Raw genomic sequence first — 19,603 nt, forward strand, 5'->3', positions numbered from 1 at the left:
GACCTGTATGTGCAAGATTGTTTGTGGCAGCCCTCTTTGTGGTGGCCAGAAACTGGAAACAGAGTAGATGCCCATCAATTGGAGATTGGCTGAATAAATTGTGGTATATGAATATTATGGAATAATATTGTTCTGTAAGAAATGACCAACAGGATGATTTCAGAAAGGCCTGGAGAGACTTACATGAACTGATGCTGAGTGAAATGAGCAGGACCAGGAGATTGTTGTATACTTCAAGAACAATACTATATGATGATCAATTCTGATGGATGTGGCCATTTTCAACAATGAGATGAACCAAATCAGTTCCGATAGAGCAGTAATGAACTGAACCAGCTACACCCAGCAAAAGAACTCTAGGAGATGATTTATGAACCACTACATAGAAGTCCCAATCCCTCTAATTTCGTCCACCTGCATTTTGGATTTCTTTCACAGGCTAATTGTATACTATTTCAAAGTCCAATTCTTTTTGTGCAGCAAAACAACTGTTTGGACATGTATACATATATTGTATTTAATTTATACTTTAACATATTTAATATATATTGTATTTAATTTATACTTTAACATATTTAACATGTATTGGTCAATCTGCCATCTGAGGGGGGTAGGAGAGGAGGAGGGGAAAAATTAGAACAAAAGGCAATTGTCAATGTTGTAAAATTACCCATGCATCTATATGGTAAATAAAAACTATTAAAATATTAAAAAATAAAAATAAAAAAAGAATATCATAGCCAAGTTGCAAAGCTCCAATGCTAAGAAAAAAATATGAGCAACAAGAAAAAAAAATTCAAATACATACATACAATCAGAATTTTATCCAAGATCTAGCAGCCATTACACTCAAAGACTATAGTTTTTTAAACACAAATTATTTTGAAGAGCAAAAGAGCTGGGGTTTGTGACCAAAAATAATTTTCCCAGAAAAGTTTACTATAATACTAAAGTAGGGTAGGGGTAGGGGTATTAGGTTCTTACTAAGTGCTAAGCTGGTACTTGACAATTCTCTAGTCCCGGCCTTTACTGGGAGTTTTTACTTGTGAATTCCTGAGGAAGAGGTTGCATGCTTAGGAGGAGCAAGTTCATTGGTTGAAGTAATTTTTCCCAGAAGCCCTTGCATTATCCCACGCCCATTCTCTGGGAGGATAAAAGAGGGAAGTCACTACTCTGGACCAGAGTTAACGGCAACTGTCTGGAGACAACGGTTCTCTACAGGAAGAAGAATCTATCCGAGAGATTTGAGTTGACACAGCAGATCTCCTCCCAGAGAGCGATCTGCAGCTTCTGGAGACAATAGCACGTTTCATGGGGGGAAGAGAGATTTAATCAAGTGAAAGGTATTTGTGACAAAAACATCAAAATATGGAAAATTACATGGAACTCAATAAGGTCAAACTGTTTACTTCTGTATTTGAAAATAACAGCAATATTCTTAAGACTGTCTATCAGTATATAGATAGTTTGAAAAGAAAGGTTGAAAAAGAACACAAAAGAAAGGTTGGGGCTGAGCTAAGTATGATAGGGTTAACTCAAAAAAATAAGATAAGGTTAAAAAAGGGTAATAAGGAGCAATTATCTCATAAATGAATCCATAATAAACAGGTGAGGGTGGAGAGCTGGTAGAAAGTAATTAAGAATAAATGAATACAAATTCTAAAGAAGTGAAAGAAATAAGAGAGTGAGAAGACAGAATGGGGGAGTAATTTTAGAAGGGAAAGTAGATTAAGATTCAGGAGGGTAGAGGAGAGAAAAGCAAAGGTTGTAAATAGAAAGTGGGTAAAGGAAAGGGATAAGGGAGAGAATTCTTAAAAGGACCTTAATTAGGGAGTTAATGGTTAGAAGTAAACTAGAAGAGAGACAAGGTAAAAAAAGAATCTGAGGACAATAGTGAGGAAAATAGGATGAAGGAAATATACAAATAGTAATTATAACTTTGAATGTGAATGAGAAATTCTTTCTATTAAGAAAAAACAGGCAGAGGTATGGAATAAAAATCAGATTCCAACAATATGTTGCTTACAAGAAACACACTTTAAAATGATACACAGAGATTTAAAATAAAAAAGTGGAATTTATCATGCTTTAGCTGAGATTAAAAAAAAAAAGGCAGGATAGCATTCATGATCTCAAAGAAAATTAAAACTAAAATAGATTTAATTAAGAGATAAACAGGGAAAGCACATTATGATATCATAGACAATGAAACAAAATAGCATCTAAATTGTTGAAAGACAAGTTAAATGAATTACAGGTGAAAATATTTACTAATTGGGGCAGTTAGGTGGTGCAGTGAGTACCAGCCTTGAAATCAGGAGGACCCGAGTTCAAATTTGGCCTTAGACACAACACTTCCTAGCTATGTGACCCTGGGCAAGACATTTAACCCCAAATGTCCCAGCAAATAAATAAATAACAATAGATACTAATATTGATGCAATATGAGGTCCCCAGTCCTAGTGGGGCAATAAATCAATAGCCCTAAATCTAGCTTTGGCGTCTGCCTCAGGAAATGCCCTATCTGATTCTGACTACTCCTTAGAAAACTCCTTCTCAGTTGATTTCTGACTGAGGATCCGTTCAATGACAATCATCTTAAATTGATTAAGTTGAGGAGACCACCCTCATTTCAACTGGAGATTATTCCCTAGTTCTACCTTAGCTATAGAATAGAATGAACATATCTATGATTTAAAAGCTGTATAAGAGTATCTTCTTGGTACTGTTTCTTTACTGGATTCTCTTAGAATTCAGTCAGCTCAGTAATAGTGTCACATTGCTTTTAAAAAACTTGGCTAACCCCTTGGCTAGGAGATAGGTTCAAGCCTGCAAATTCTTTTGAGATACCTTGTGACACCAGTCTGGGACTTTTGGAGTTCACTCCTCAACCTCAACATTTAAGGGGGGTCTTTAACTTGCCCCTTTCAGAACCAGATAAATCTAAGCAAAAAACAAATGAGAAAAGTCAAGGAAGTAAATTGAATTTTTGTTACACTAAATATGATAGATATCTGGAGAAAATTCAATAGGAATAAAAGGAATTCAGTTTTTTTTTTTTTTCAGCATTAGCTTTACAAAATATGACTATATATATAAATTCTATGGCTAAAAACAGAAAAGCAGAAATATCGAAGCTTCCTTTTCAAAACCCAATGCAATAAAAATCATATTGAATAAGGGCCTATGAAGACATTAAAAAAAACTCTAATTGGAGATTAAACAACCTAATCTTAAAGAATGAATAGGTTAAAGAACAAATCATAAAAATAATCAGTGATTTCATTAAAGAGAATGACAAAAATAAGATAATATATCAAAACCTATAAGAGATGGCAAAAGCAGAAATCAGAGGAAAATTTATGTCTCTAAATTTTTACATCAATAAAACAGAAAAGGCAGACCAATGAATTGGATATGCAAATAGAAAAACAAAAACATATTTAAAATTCCAATTAAACACTAAATTGTAAATTCTAAAAATTAAAGCTGAAATCAATAAAACTTGAGTATAAGAAAAAATTGAATCAGTAAATAAAACTAGAAGTTGGTGTTATGAAAAAAACAAAATAAATCATTTGTTAATATAAAATTTTAAAAAGAAGAAAATAAAATCACTATATCAAAAAACATCAAAAATGAAATCACTAGCAGTGAAGATGGAATCGAAACAATTACAAGGAGTTATTTTACACAATTATATGTTAATAAATTTAACAATTTAAATAAAATTGAAGGATATTTACAAAATATATAAAATACCTAGAAAGAAGAAAACAACACTAGGACCAGACAGATTTACAAGTGAATTTTATCAAATATTTAAAGACCAACTAATTCCAATATTAAATAAATTATTTGGAATGTTAGGCAAAGAAGGGATCCTACCAAGCTCCTTTTATTAATAAAACAAGTATGATACTGATACTTAAACCAAGAAAAATAAAAACAAAAAAAAGAAAATTAGACCAATTTCATTAATAAATATAAATACAAGATATTAAATAAAATAATAGCTAAAAGAGTATAGCAATATATTACAAATATTACACACTATGAACAAATAAGATTCATACCAAGAATGCAGAGGTTTAACTTAAAATGGACTTTTTCAAGTACAAAATTTTTAATATTTTATTTTTAAGTACAAATTAAATTGAGAAGCATTTAACTTGCATTATTAGCAAGCATTATTTCTCAGGGAGATAAAGCTTCCCAGTAAGATCAAGAATATTATTCAATGTTGTATTGACTATAAGATATTTAATATGTATGGGAATGCCTGCCATCTCTGGGGGGGGGGGGGGGGTAGAGGGAAGTAGGGGAAAAATTCGGAACAGAAGGGAGTACAAGGGATAATGTACAAACAAACAAAAAAAAAATTGCCTATGCATATATACTGTCAAAAAAAAGTTATAATTATAAAAATTAATTTTAAAAATTGGAGGGAAAAAATGTTGTATTGAAAAATCCTAACAATAGCAATAAGAGAAAAAAAAAAGAAACAAAAGAAATCAGAATGGGCAATAAGGTAATAAAACTCTTTTTTGCCAATGATATGATGATATCCTTGGAAAATCCTAAAGAGTCAAGTAAAGTTACTGAAATAATTAATAATTTTAGCAAAGTAGAAGAATATAAAGTAAACTCATATAAATGATCATTTCTATATATCTATCACTAACAGGATCTTTCAGGAAAACCTAGCTAGAGAAATACCATTTAAAATAACTCTAGGCAGTATTAAATATGGGAAGTACACCTGCCAAAAGGAACCCAGGAACTATATGAACAAAATCTTCAAAAAAAAAAATTTTAATAAATAATCAGATTTAAATAAGTGAAGAAATATTACTTGTTCATGGGTAGATAGAAGAAATATAACAAAAATTGCACTTTTATCTAAATTAATCTATATATTCAGTACTATTCCAATAAAATTACCAAAAAAATTATTTATCTGAGCTAGAAAAAATAATAAAATTTATCTGGAAGATCAAAACGTTAAGAATATCAAAAGAACTAATGAAAAAAATGTAAAGGGAAGAAATAACAGATCTTATATCTCTACATTAGAAGGTAGTAATTTTCAAAACTATCTGAGGGTACTAGCTAAAAAACAGAAAGGCAAATAGACAAACAATTTACAGAAACAAATAAAAAATAAAACCCAGTTTTGACAAGTATAAAATTTGTGGGATAAGAATTCATTATTTGGTAAAAATCGTTAGGAAAGCTGGAAAGAAATCTGACAAAAACTGGACATGAACAACATTTCATACCATTTACTAAGATAAGGTCAAAGTAGATATATGACCCAGATATAAAGGGAGACATTCCAAAAATAAATGAATATGGAACACATTAACTATCAGACTTGAATAAGTGAATAATTTATGAACAATATAGCCAAGAATACAGGAAAAGTAGAATTTAATACAAGTGCAAAAGTCTAAGGAAAAACTCAGTCTGAAGATACAAATTAACACAAGAAAATAGCAAATATAACTGAAAAAAAAACACCACACTACTAATTTTGGGAAAAGCTCAAAAATTAAATCCCAGAAAGAGAAAAACTAACAATAATTTCAAGTTGAGCCAGAGAAAAGAATGACTTAGTCAATAAAGACTACAAAAACACTGGAATATATTAAAGAAATTTTTTTTAATAAGGAAAATAAATTGAAAAGTAAATAAGCCGTTTAGAACTTAGATGGAAAACTCCACAAAAAGTTGAATAGATTTTACCTTGAAATTTAGAATGGAAAATTCAGTAAGTGCAAAAGTAAGTGACATTACAATGAAGTCCAAAAAAATGAAGAAAAGATTAGAAAATGTAAGGTCTCTGTATCAAAAATCTGATCAGGAAACAAAGATTGAGGAGGGATAATTTAAGAATGATTGAAAGTCATGATGCCTCTCTCCCCTCCAAAAAAGAGCCTAGATATTGTTGAGTTGGAACCCCAAAAGTTTGGGGCCACAAACTGGCATCACAAGGTGTCTCAAAAGAATTTGTAGGCTTGAACCCATATCCAAGTGAAGGAGCAAAGTTGTAATTGTAATGCCATTACAAAGCAGGCTGAATTTCCAAAAGAAATCAGCACAAAATGGGAAGCAAGGAGACACATTTATCCAGCTTTCTATCATTGATATGCTAATTCTATGGCTCTGTCTCTGATTGGCTGTGCCTGTGACCTCATGGACCCAATATAAGCTCAGTGGGGGAGGAGCCCAACCCTTTTTTTCACCTGGACCTCTGCTAAGAGAGTACAAGAGGTCTTAGAGTAGGATGTAACTCACATGAATAAAGTTCCTGAACTTGCCTGCAAATACTCTAGGATGCTCTGTTGTGCTTTAACTGCATCCCTATGAGACAGCAGCCAGAGGATTTCTGATAACCTCAGCAAGAGGTAAGCTTGATATTAATATTTACCAGAGAGTGTACATATGTATCTGTATATATGTACCCATAAACATATCAGGGTTCAATTGTAGCTTGCTTGGGGGAGGTGGGAAAGCAAGAAAGAATAATAAAATAAAAAGTGCACAGTATAGGAAAAAAAAAAACTACAAGGAAGCAGAGAAAAGATGAACAATTCAGCATATAATGTCTTCTATGCTTTCCTGAAATGGAAATTTGTGACATTTTCAATCTTCCCTTATTTTCTTTTGTCTTTTAAGTTTTTTATAATTTATAATTTTATAAATATAATTTATAATTTATATTTAAGCTTCAAATAAAAAACATTTTTTAAGTATACTTCAATATTTCAGCTAAGAGTTGAGTTCTCTCTCTGGAAGTAGATAGCATTTTTATTATGGGTGCTTTGGAATAGGAATGCTGTCTTGATCTAAGTAGTTAAGTCACCTTTACAATACAATATAATACAATACACCTTTACAATACAATACAACTTTCTTTTTCACATCTTAACAATATTCCTGTAATTGTATACAGTTCTGGTTCCAGTAATGAGTTCATATACATCTTCCTAGTGATGAGATTAGTGGTAGTTGTGATGAAGTGTGAGATGGAGGCACAGGTCCCTTGGGAAAGAATTCACAAATCTAAAATCAGTGTGGCAAAAAAAGATTTATTGGCACTGAGAAAAAAACATGGGCAAAAGTCCTGGCAGGATGGCTTGCTAAGAAAACAACAAGCACAATCCTGTTTAGGATTTCTGCAAAGATTTGGAATTCAGAATTGTCTTTTATTAGCCTTGTGAGGCTCAAATCTCCAACTGAATGAGACCATCCAACTACCCTGAAGGATGAACCTCAGGAGAGTTTGGATAGTTTCAGGGTTCATCCTCCATCACTAGGTTTTTCTGAAATCATCCTGTACATTATTTTTAAAGCATAATAGTATTTCATCATAATTACATATCACAACTCATTCAATCATTCCCCAGGTGATGGGTATGACGTCAATTTCCGATTCATTGCCACAGCAAAAGAGCTAAAAATATTTCTGTATAGACCTTTCTCCTTTTCTTTTCTTTTTGAGATGAGGCAATTAACTGAATTGTTTTAATTTATATCTCTAATCAATAGTGATTTAGGACTTTTTTTATGTGATTATTGATAGCATAAAGTTGTACTTCTTAAAACTGGCCTGTTCATATTCTTTGATCATAATGAATAATTTTTTTTATAAATTTAACTTAGTTCTGCATATGTTTAATAAGTCAAAGAAATCTACTATTAAAATGTTTTCCCTATTTCCTATTTTCCTTCTAATTATGGCTGTAAAAGTTTTGTTTCTACAAAACCTTTGTTTAATTAATGTGATTAAAACTGTCTTACTTTATTTCCCATAGTCCTCTCTATCACTTATTTAGTCATCAATTCTTTTCTTATCCATAGATCTACTAGGTATATTTCTCAAAACTCCCCTAACTTAATTCTAATATCACCCTTTATACATTTTTGAACTTATCATTTGAACAATGAAGCAAATAACAACAACAAAGGTGAAAATACTATGCTGTGAAAATACATTCAGTCCCCATCATCCCCATAGTCCTCTTTCTGGATGTAGAAGGCTCTTTCCATCATAAGGCAATTAGAATTGACCTGAATCACCTCAGTGGTAAAAAGAAAAAAAAAAAAAAAAAAAAAAACACCCATCATATTTGATTATCACATAATCTGTCTACAATATTCTCTTAGTTATACTCACTTCACTTAGCATGAGTTAATATAAGTCTCCAGGCCTTTTTCTGAAATCATCCTGCTGATCATTTCTTTTATATTTTTACACTCATGGGGACTAGTAGAGACACTGCTTCACAGGTATGCATGGTTTGACATGCCTTTGGGCATAGTTATATCAGTTCACAACTTCACCAACAACATATTAGGGTCCCAGTTTTCTCACATTTCCTCTAACATTCATCATTATCTTCTGTCACCTGAGCCAATGTGAGACATGTCAACTTCAGAGTTGTCTTAATTTGCATTTCTCTAATCAATAGTTAACTTTTTTCACATGACTAGAAATGGCTTTAATTTCTTCATCTGAAAATTATGTGTTCATATCCTTTGACAATTTATCAATTGCAGAATGACTTTCAATTCTCTATGTATTTTAGAAATGAGGCTTTTATCAGAATTCCTTTACCTAGCTTTCTGCTTCCCTTCTAATCTTGGCTGCATTAGTTCGCATTTCATAATGTTCTCTACTTCTTTGGACATAAATTCCTTCCTTCTCCAGAGATTTGACAAGTAGACTATCATTTTGTTCTTCTAATTTGTTTATAGAATCTTCCTTTATATCTAAATCATGAATGCATTTCAATCTTCTACTGGTATTGGTATTAGCTATTGGGCAATGCCATACTATTTTCCAATTTTCCCAGAAATTTTTGTCAAATAGCGAGTTCTCATCCCAGAAGCTAGGGTCTTTGGGTTTATCAAACACTAATTTTCAGCCTTCCTTATATACATACATGATGACTAGAGTCATCAAAACAATGTCTGCACAGAGATGTTATCAAGAGGTTCCGGAGATATTTGTTAATAATACAAGAATTCTCTGTTGTTGTAAATAAGACAAAAATTCTCTTTTGTTATCTCCAGTCTCTCCCCAGAAAGGAATTTCAGATCATTAGAATGGGGGCTGAAAACCTAAACTAGCCCAAAGGAAGGTGGAGATTAAACAAGAAATATAAAAGGGGGCTACCGCCCCTAACATTCTCTGTAGATTTTTTTATCTCTCTCTCTTTTTAACCTTTCCCTCTCCTCTGTTTTGCCTTTAATTATTGTCTTCTTTTATTGCCCTCCCTTTTATTCCCCCTTTCCTTGGTCCCTTTTCCCCTCTTACCTAAGAGTGAGATTCAAGCATTTGCCTATCCCCACATCATTTCCCCCCTCATTTTCCTTATCTTTTTCATCCTTTTTTTATGTTAATTTCCCCTATTCTTCCTTTTCCTTCCTCCTTCTCCCAGGGTATCCCACTTTTCTCCCACCATTTTTAAAAAATATTATTCCAGGGGCAGCTAGGTGGTGCAGTGGAGAGAGCACCAGCCCTGAACTCAGGGAGACATGAGTTCAAATATGATCTCAGACACTTAACACTTCCTAGTTGTGTGACCCTGGGCAAGTCACTTAATCCCAATTGCCTCAGGGGAAAAAAAAATATATATATATATTTATTATTCCAATACAATCAACTCACCCCATGTGAATATAGAATCCTTCTATATTAATAAAGTTCTTAAAAATTACATCTATCATCTTCCAAAGTAAAACATGTGAACAATAAAGAGCAAATCTTATTGAGTTTGATTTATCTTTCATATTTGCTTTTGTATGCTTTTCTTAAATCTCTTTGAATGTCAAACTTTCTATATCATCAGGAATGTTTAAAATCTCTCCAAATCATTAAATACCCATTTTTTTTCCTTGAAGGATTCCACTTTTTTGCTGGGTAGACTATTTTTGGTTGTAAACCCAACTCTTTTGCCTTCCTGAAAATCATATTCTAAGCCCTTTGCTCCTTTAATGTGGCAGCTGCTAAATCTTTCATGATCTTGACAGTGGCTCCATTATATTTTAATAGTTTCTTTCCAGTTGCTTAAAGCATATTCCTTTCACCAGGAAACTCTGGAATTTGGCTATAGTATTCCTGGAAGTTTTTATTTTGCAAGTGTTTTCAGTTGGTAATTAATGAACTCTTTCAATTTCTATTTTACCCTCTGGTTCTAGGATACTGGAACAGTTTTACTTTATAAATTCTTGGAATATAATATCTATTTTTTTTTTTTAGTCATACTTTTCAGATTTTTCAGGTCAGTTGTTTTTCCAACAAGATACTTCACATTTTCTTCTAATTTTTTTATCCTTTTGATCTTCTTTAAGGAATGATTTTCTTCAGGGACAATCTCTTTCCATTTTTTTTAATCTTCATTAAAAAGTATTTTATTAAAAAAAAAAAAAAACAGGAGAGAAGAAAAGCAGAAAAAAGAACCACCAAAAGTAAACAGAGGAAAGTCCTAAAAATCAAAACTAGAAACAGAAAAAAAGATAGAAAATGATATATTGGCCAAGGGTATAATCACCACCTTCTATTGAAAGACCCCCAGCTCCGGGCCAAATCCAATATAATCAAAGGCTGTGTGCCCAAACCTTTGCAAATAATCCTAACAGGATTTTGCCAGCTAAGAAAGCTGGTTTCTTAGTATAATAAACACACTTTTTGCCACATTCATTTGGGTTTGCAAATTCTTTCGCAAAGAATCTGGGACACTGACCAATGACATAAAAAAACCTCCTTTCTCAAACCTCAACAGAAAATATTACTAAAAAACATAAATCTCTGAAAATCAGAATTGGCTAAATATAAAACAATGCCCAAGGTCTACAAAAATGGAAAAACAAATCCAATTTAAAAATCTCATAAGAAAAAAGAAAGAAAGGAAAGGAGAGAGGAAAACAGAGGAGAGATCATTTAAAGAATCAATGAACTATTGAAAAGTCGAAACAAACAAAAACAAGATAGATTTCAAGATATCATGAAAGAAAAATGGCAAAATAGAAATTAAAGGAAACTACCAACAACCAGAAAAAAAAAAGAAAAAAAAAAAAGACCCACATTCAGGACCACACAATATTCAGTAATAATTAGTTTGGAATAATATTTCAAAAATCAAGGAATCTAGGCTTACAACCAAATATAACCTACTTAGCCAAAAATAAATTCTCCCTTTCACAAAACAGAAAGCTAAAGTTATCAAGCGTTCTGGGGGGATGGGGGGGAAGAGCACAATAGAAAATTTGACATACCAACTAAGGAGTCGAGAAGCATAAAAAAATAAATGAGTGAGAGCCCAATAACATATTCATTAGATTAATCTGTTACATTCTTTGTTGTAACCCAGCAAAACTTTGTCTTCATCAAAGCTAACAGGAAATCTAATTAGATTAAATGGCCTGGGTGTTTGAGTCTGGATGATCTCAAAACAAGAATGGTTGGGAAAGAGGACAAGTAGGGAAAACTTTCTCACAACAACGGGGTATACAATGAATTTATACAACAGACAGAGCTGAAGGTGAAGGGTTGGAAGAGACACTTAAACTTCACCACTCTCAAAGAAGATACAGAGGAAAGGAGCAGTCAGAAGCAAGACAAATTTTATGGAGGAAAAAAGCAAAGGAAAAATATAATAGAGAAATATAGTTAACCCAGGGAAAATTAACTCACAAATGAATGGAATTAACTCCCAAAATGTAAATGATAGCAAAATGGACTAGAAATCAGAATTAAGAATTATAAGAAACACATCTGAAAAAGAAAAAATATAAAGTTAAAATAAGCTGCTAGAGCAGTCTATTATGCTTTAGCTGATGTGTAAAAAAAAAGTTGGAGATAGATAGCAATCACAATATTAGCAAAAGCCAAAATAAACTTAGTTAAAACAGGTAATCAGGGAAACAACCTTTTTGCCCACAAAATATAACATAAAAAATGAATATATGTATATTCCAAGTGTATTGTAAACTTGAACATCTGAACCAAATGGCACAATATCCAAATTTTTAAAGGAAAAATTGACAATAGACAAAATTTATACAGAACCAAAATGTATTCTTTCCCAGAATTAAATTTTTAAAAAATTTTTCAACATTGACCTTGCAAAACCTTCTGTTCTAACTTTTCCCCTATCTCCTCCCCAGATGGCAGATAGTCTAGTTAAATATATTAAGTACAACATATGTATACATATCCATAGTTATTTTGCTGCACAAGAAAAATCGGACTTAGAAATAAGGTAAAAATAACCTGAGAAGGAAATCAAAAATGCAAGTGGACAGAAACAGAGGGTGTGGTTCATATTCATTTCCCATAGTTCTTTCCCTGGGTGTAGCTTGTTCTCTTTCATCATTGAACAAATGGAACTTATTTGGTTCATCTTGTAATGAATGCCAAAGAAACTGAGCAAGATAAAGATTAGAGAGTATTCAATACAGAATTTATTAAATGGAGAGATTTACTGGAACCAAAAGAATCCATAGTTTGGTCCAGGCCTGAAGGAGACTATCTTCTCAAAGAATCCAGCTCTGAAAGTCTGATAGCAAGATTCTTTTATAGGGTAACAAGAACAATGAAATAATGGGGGAGGTACCTGGATGGGGATGATCTAATGGGGGAGAGGAGCTTAGGATGAGGATGATATAATGAAGGCAGACATAATGGAGGGAGGTACTGGAGAGGCTCCTGATATTCTAATGATGTCTAAAATGGATAAAGACCTTTATCCCACCAAACATTAAGAGGGAATAACTATAGCCTAAGATAAGATATAAGATCTTAAGAGGGAATGGTTATAACCAGATTCAGAATATCTGAATAGGGCAATTAGGGAAACTGGGTCAGGACATTAAAAGAGAACTGTGGCAAAACAATTGCACTGCAGAAGAGAACCATGTCCATCAGAATTGATCTTCGTATAGTCTTGTTGTTGAAGTATCTCCTGGTCCTGCTCATTTCATTCAGCATCATTTCATGTAAGTCTCTCCAGGCCTTTCTGAAGTCATCCTGCTGGTCATTTCTCACAGAGCAAGTATATTCCATAACAGTCGCATACCACAACTTATGCAGCCATTCTTCAATTGACAATTTCTAATTTCTAGCCACTACAAAAAGGGCCTTTTTTTTTTTGCACATTTTTGCACATACAAGTCCCTTTCCCTTCTTTAAGATCTCTTTGGGATATAAGCCCAGTAGTAACATTTCTGGATCAAAGGATATATATAGTTTGATAACTGTTTGAGCATAGTTCCAAATTGCTCTCCAGAATGATTGGATTCGTTCACAATTCCACCAACAATGCAATAAATTAAATTTAAAAAACAACAAGAAATAAGTTAAGGATCTACCTAGAATTTTTAGAAGTTAGATATGAGATACTTCAGGAAGAAAAGGAAATTTATCTATTTCTAAACTGTATATAATATTCATGATAAAAGGCCCTCTAGGGAGGGAAGGAAGGAGAGAAATTTGGAACAGAAAGTTTTGCAAAGGTTAATGTTGAAAGACATTGCATGTGTTTTGTAAAGATCATGCCTATGTTTTGTAAATAAAAAGCTTTAATAAATTTTTTAAAAGAAATAAAAGACCTCTGAAGCAAAATTTTAAACTAATTTGAAACTAAAAAATTCAATCCAAAATAATGAATGGATCAAAGCACAATAAAAAAAAATTTTTTTTTATTAAAAATGTTGAAATAAAACAAATCAAAATGTGTGGAATTTTGTACAAAAACAGTACTAACGGGAAAAGTTATATTTCTAAAAGTTTATATTAATAGAGAAGAAAGAGCAGATCAACCAGTACACACATTAAAAAAAACAAGAAAAAGAAACCCCTACAAAACCACCAAATTAAAAGGCCCAATTTAAATACAAACACAAATCCCAAAAGTCAAAGAGAAATTAACAAAATATGATAATGTAAAAAGTACTGAACTAATAAATAAAACTAGAAAGCTGGTTTTTTAAAAAAGATAAATTTGTTATGCCATACAGCTCTTTTTTGTAGTGGCTAGAAACTGGAAGATGAATGGATGTCCATCAATTGGAGAATGGTTGGGTAAATTATGGTATATGAAGGTTATGGAATATTATTGCTCTGTAAGAAATGACCAGCAGGATGAATACAGAGAGGTTTGGAGAGACTTACATGAACTGATGCTGAGTGAAATGAGCAGAACAAGATCACTATACACTTCAACAACAATGCTGTATGAAAATATATTCTGATGGAAGTGGGTATCTTCAACACAAACATCATCCAACTCACTTCCAGTTGATCAATGATGGACAGAAACAACTACACCCAGAGAAGGAACACTGGGAAGTGAATGTAAATTGTTAGCACTACTGTCTATCTACTCAGGTTACTTATACCTTTGGAATCCAATATTTAACTTGCAACAAGAAAATTGGATTTATACATATATACAATATCTAGATACAATATCTAGGTTATATTGTAACACATGTAAAATGTATGGGATTGCACCACCTCTAGGGGAGGGAGTAGAGGGAAGGAGGGGAAAATTTGGAAAAATGAATACAAGGGATAATATTTTGTAAAAAATTACTCATGCATATATACTGTCAAAAAAATTTTATAATTAGAAAATAAAATAAAAAATTGTTATACCATAGTTCTCTTTTATTGTCCAGCCTCAGTTTCCCTGCTTCTCAGTTCTGCAAAACCTTCCCTCCCTCTTTATCAGAATATTAGATAAGGATAAAAGATCTTATGTTTTAGAATATCAGAATGCCTCTCCTCATACCAAGCTATTGGAAATGTCAGATACTCTCTTATCAAGATGCCTCTCCCCATCTCCCCTGCCTCCCCCAGATTATGTCATTTCATCTCTGGTGAATCACCCCACCCTGTCAGAGTATAGTTCCTGCTCTCAGCATCCTGACTCCACCTCTGCCTCAGTCTATCCCCTGCATCTGAGCCACATGTATATATGTCTTCGAGAACTCTCCCAGCCCTGGGACCAAACCATGGATCCACTTGGATCCACATGGATTTCTATTTAATAAATTATTAAATACTCTCTAATCTCTATCTGGCTCAGTTTCTCCGGCATTACAAAATAAACCATCAGCTAAATTGAATTTTTTAAAAGAAGAAAACCAAATTACCAGCATCAAAACTGAAAAGAGTGAATTTAAAATCAATGAAGAAATAAAATTATAAGGAGCTATTCTACCCACCTACATGCCAACATAAGGAAAAATGTAACTGAAATGGATAAACATTTACCAAAAAATAGTTCAAATTTTAAAAATAGGAAAAGAAGAATTACATACAGAAGAAATTGAATTAATCATAAATTAACTTATAAAAAATTTTTTCCAGGATTAGATTATTTACAATTATACCAAATATTTAAATAACAATTAATTTGAATACTATTATACATAGTTTGATAAAACAAAGAGTCATATAAAAATTCATTCTAAGACTCAAGATCTAAACCAGGTCAAAGAACCAATGAATACTGAAGCAAAAGTTTTTAAAAAACACTAACAAAGGGCACTACAACAAATCTTTTTTTTTTCCCCCCCCTGAGGCTGAGATTAAGTGACTTGCCCAGGGTCACACAGCTAGGAAGTCTTAAGTGTCTGGTGTCTGAGACCAGATTTGAACTCGGGTCCTCCTGAATTCAGGACTGGTGCTCTATCCACTGCGCCACCTAGCTGCCCCCCACTACAACAAATCTTTATTTTTTATTTTTTTTTTTTTAGAATTTTTTTTCCCACAGTATATATGCATGAGTAATTTTTTTTATAATATTATCCCTTGTATTCATTTTTCCAAATTATCCCCCCCTCCCTCTGCTCCCTCCCCCCCCCATGACAGGCAATCCCATACATTTTACATGTGTTACAATATAACCTAGATACAATATATGTGTGTAAATACCATTTTCTTGTTGCACATTAAGTATTAGATTCCGAAGGTATAAGTAACCTGGGTAGATAGACAGTAGTGCTAACAATTTACATTCACTTCCCAGTGTTCCTTCTCTGGGTGTAGTTATTTCTGTCCATCATTGATCAACTGGAAGTGAGTTGGATCTTCTTTATGTACAACAAATCTTTTAAAAAAGACAGTATTCAGACTAGATTTACACCATGAATTCAAGAGTATTAGGAAAACTATAAACACTAGACTTTCCAGTAAGATCAGGAGTGAAGCAAGATGTTCATCACCTCTACTATTTAATATTATACTAGAAATGTTAACTAGAGCAATTAGGCAAGAAAAGGAAATTTTAAAAGGAAGCATAAGAAACAAAACTATCACTCTTCATATGTAATTTGATGGCTTACTTATAAAATTCTAGCGAATCAGCTCTAATTTAAATAAGTTCAGAGAAGTTACAAAATAGAAATTAAACCAACACAAATCAGGCACATTTTCATATAATACCAACAAAATTCAGCAGAAAGTGATAGTAAGTCTATTTAAAGTAACAGACACTATAAAATACCTGCCATTATACACACCAGAATTATAGAAACAAAATTACCAAAAAAAAAAAATTTTATATAAATAAAAGAGGATCTAAAGATTTAAAGCGTATTACTCACAGGTAGTTTGAATCAACATAATAAAAATTACTATTAACTAATTTCAGGATTACACCAATCAAAGAATTACTTTAAAGAGCTAGAAAAATACACACATATATTGTATCTAGGATATACTATAACATATTTAACATGTATGGGACTACCTGCCATCTAGGGAAGAGGGTGGAGGGAAGGAGAGGAAAATTCGGAACAGTGCAAGTAAAAAATTACCCATGCATATTTTCAAACAATCAATAAGAGAGGATTTAAGAAAATCGCCAATACTTGGGAGAGTAAATCAACTCTTCTAGGATGGTAGATGGGAAAAGGAAAAATGGATGTGCTATTGTGGATATAGATAAAACTTCCACTCTACCTGCCCATTGGTCAGCTCAAACAAACTGTATGCCTTAAATTAGCATTGAAGTTATTGAGGGATACACCAATTCGAAATATGCCTGGGGTGTGGTGCATATAGTTCGAAAATTTGGAAAGAACGAGTAAAAGAACAGTAGAGTAAAGTAAAAAGTAAAGAGAACATTAATCAGAAAGGTACTGGAAAACATTCTAGTTCCTGGCAATGTAGCAGTGACACATAAAGGGCAAAGAGAAGTAGATTATTAGCAGATGAGGAGCTTCTGGAGACCAAGAGATTACTCCTAAAATAGCCTTGATACCTGTACATCTCCCTAGTCTTCCTTTCTCAGAAGAAAAAAGAGAAGGATTCAACTCTCAAAGCAGTTGAGAACTTGGAAGGACCATGGCTCTTACCTGAAGGCAAAGAGGTACTCTGCAAGTATGAGGCAGGTCCTTCAGCAATTGCACCAGGGCAGTTGAACCGGGATGTCCAAAACCTGGGTGATGCTGTACTGACAAGGTATGTTTCCCCTGGCATATATACTTTTGCTTTGCTTCTAGAGATTTCTCCAGCTTAATGGTTACCACTCATCAATTTGAGCCACATCTGCTAATCTACTTCCCCTTGCTGCAAAAGAATTTCCCATCTAATGTCCCTTTATTTGAGCCACACAATAAGAAACTGAGTCAAATTAAGAATGAGTTGATTAGTCGTCAAAGGGCAGTTTTGAGAATCAATCAAAGATATGTGAAAAATGCTCTAAATTACTAATAATTAGGGAAATACAGATTAAAACAACTCTGAGTTATCACCTCCAACCATCAAAATGGGTAAGCTGGAAAATGGCTAAACAAATATTAGAAAGACTGAAGAGAAACAGGCACTGAAGCTGTCATGTGCAGCTATAATGGAAAAGAATTTCCAATTACAACCCTCCACATTTGCATGTTTAACTTTTGTAACTTGAAGCATCTATGATTTTATTAATGGCTTCATTTTCACTTTCACAATGGCAACCACACATATTCAAAGTTTTGTGTAGTAGAAAAAAAAAATGATTGTGCCACTCACAGTTTTCAAGCTTGAACGGTGGCTTGGCATAATCAGCCGGTCAGAGATATCAAGGCTGAATCCCATCAGCAATCGCAGCCTCATGTCAACTCATCTCTGCTAGGCTCCCAAACTCAGAGACACTTAAGGATCTCAAGCAGCACACAAAGCAGACATCACTGATGGATTATTTCAAGCAGGGGCCTCCTTCACACTCTCCAACACTATCCAAGCTGTGAAGGACAGAGTTATCAGAGGTGATGTTGAGACGTCACCAGCCTCAACATCTTCTGACAGCAACAACTAAGTCCCAGCAACTCCTCCCTTGATTTTCAAAATGCAATCAAGGTTTATAGTATAGAGTATATATAGTAGAGAAAGAGTATGTAGTACAACAATCTCACATCACCATCAGTGGAAAGTAAGATTCAGGTTGAAAAATTTTATTTGCTGTAAAGTATTTTATAATGCTATATAATATATTTATTATGAAAAGTGAATATTAACTAAAATCCTTTTTTAAGGCCTTTTTTATTGAGATGTTAACTAAAAAGTCGCAAAATTCTAGAGTATTACTAGCAAGAAAAAATGTTTTGTATAAAACCAATTTATTTTATTTTATACATATCAGAATTAATGTTTTGTTATAAAGAACTGTATGCAAGAAGTGTGAAAATACAGCTCCATATTACTTTTTCATTATAGTCCCCTATTTTCCTATTTGCCCTCACAGTTGAGAAGTGACAAATGCAGTTCAAATGCAAATGCAAAAAAGCTATTAAAATAGTCTTTTGCTCCAAAGAGATAAAAGAATCCCATAAGGACAAAAATATTTATAAAAAATATTAATAATAAAATTAATTAAATGTTAATAAAAAATATTTATAAAAGCTCTTCTTGAGAACTGAGAAGAAAAGAACTGAGGAACCACCCCTCAAATGGGGAATGGTTTTAAAGATCCCACTATATTTGTATATGATTGTAATGGAATTCTACTATGGTATAGGATGAAGGATATATATGAAGGATATGATATTGTGTGAAATAATTTCTGGGAAGTCTTCCAGAAAAAGTTTACTAAAGTCTGAAAGTTTCTATTTCTCAGAAGTAAGATTACTAAATTCTTTATAATAATGCTTATGTCAGATTTTGCAAAATGCTGTTGGGACAATTTTATTACCCTCACATATCCTCAAGATCCTCACCAGAAAGAGCCTTGCAGAAAAGCCAGGAACTTCCTTATTCCTTGCAGGCAAGGAAGGTTTTTGTGATATTTAAGCCTGGGGATAATATCAATGGGGCTGTCTTTAGTGATGAGCTGTCACTTTAAACTCTAAATAAAGAAACTTTCTGTCTGTACCTAGAGAATACCTCTGAGTAGTCAATTTGACTGAGGGTCATGCCATCCCACATAATATGAGCCAAGTGAGAACAACCAGTAACAACAAAGATAACCAATATTGAAAAGCTTTTAGAATTAGAATAATGACCAAACATAATTTCAAAGGATTCATATTCAAATTGTTATAATATACAAGAGTTTTATAATGACCATAATAAATACATGATATTTGTAATGTATTTTATTTT

General features: G+C 32.8%; 1 protein-coding gene across 7 annotated transcripts in view; it reads right to left on the minus strand.

The window, feature by feature from the left end:
• The window catches only part of WDR45B (WD repeat domain 45B), a 157,327-nt gene that overhangs the window by 106,156 nt on the left and 31,568 nt on the right, over positions 1 to 19,603 (minus strand). The window contains exon 3 of one of the 7 annotated variants that reach the window (XM_074312016.1): positions 18,035 to 18,246. The exons of the other annotated variants lie outside the window; for them this stretch is intronic. The gene's annotated coding sequence lies outside the window, so the exon portion shown is untranslated. The remainder of the gene's footprint in view (positions 1 to 18,034; positions 18,247 to 19,603) is intronic. 7 annotated transcript variants of the gene reach the window in all.

Source organism: Sminthopsis crassicaudata, chromosome 4 (genome assembly GCF_048593235.1).
Source record: "Sminthopsis crassicaudata isolate SCR6 chromosome 4, ASM4859323v1, whole genome shotgun sequence".
Classification (NCBI taxonomy): domain Eukaryota; kingdom Metazoa; phylum Chordata; class Mammalia; order Dasyuromorphia; family Dasyuridae; genus Sminthopsis; species Sminthopsis crassicaudata.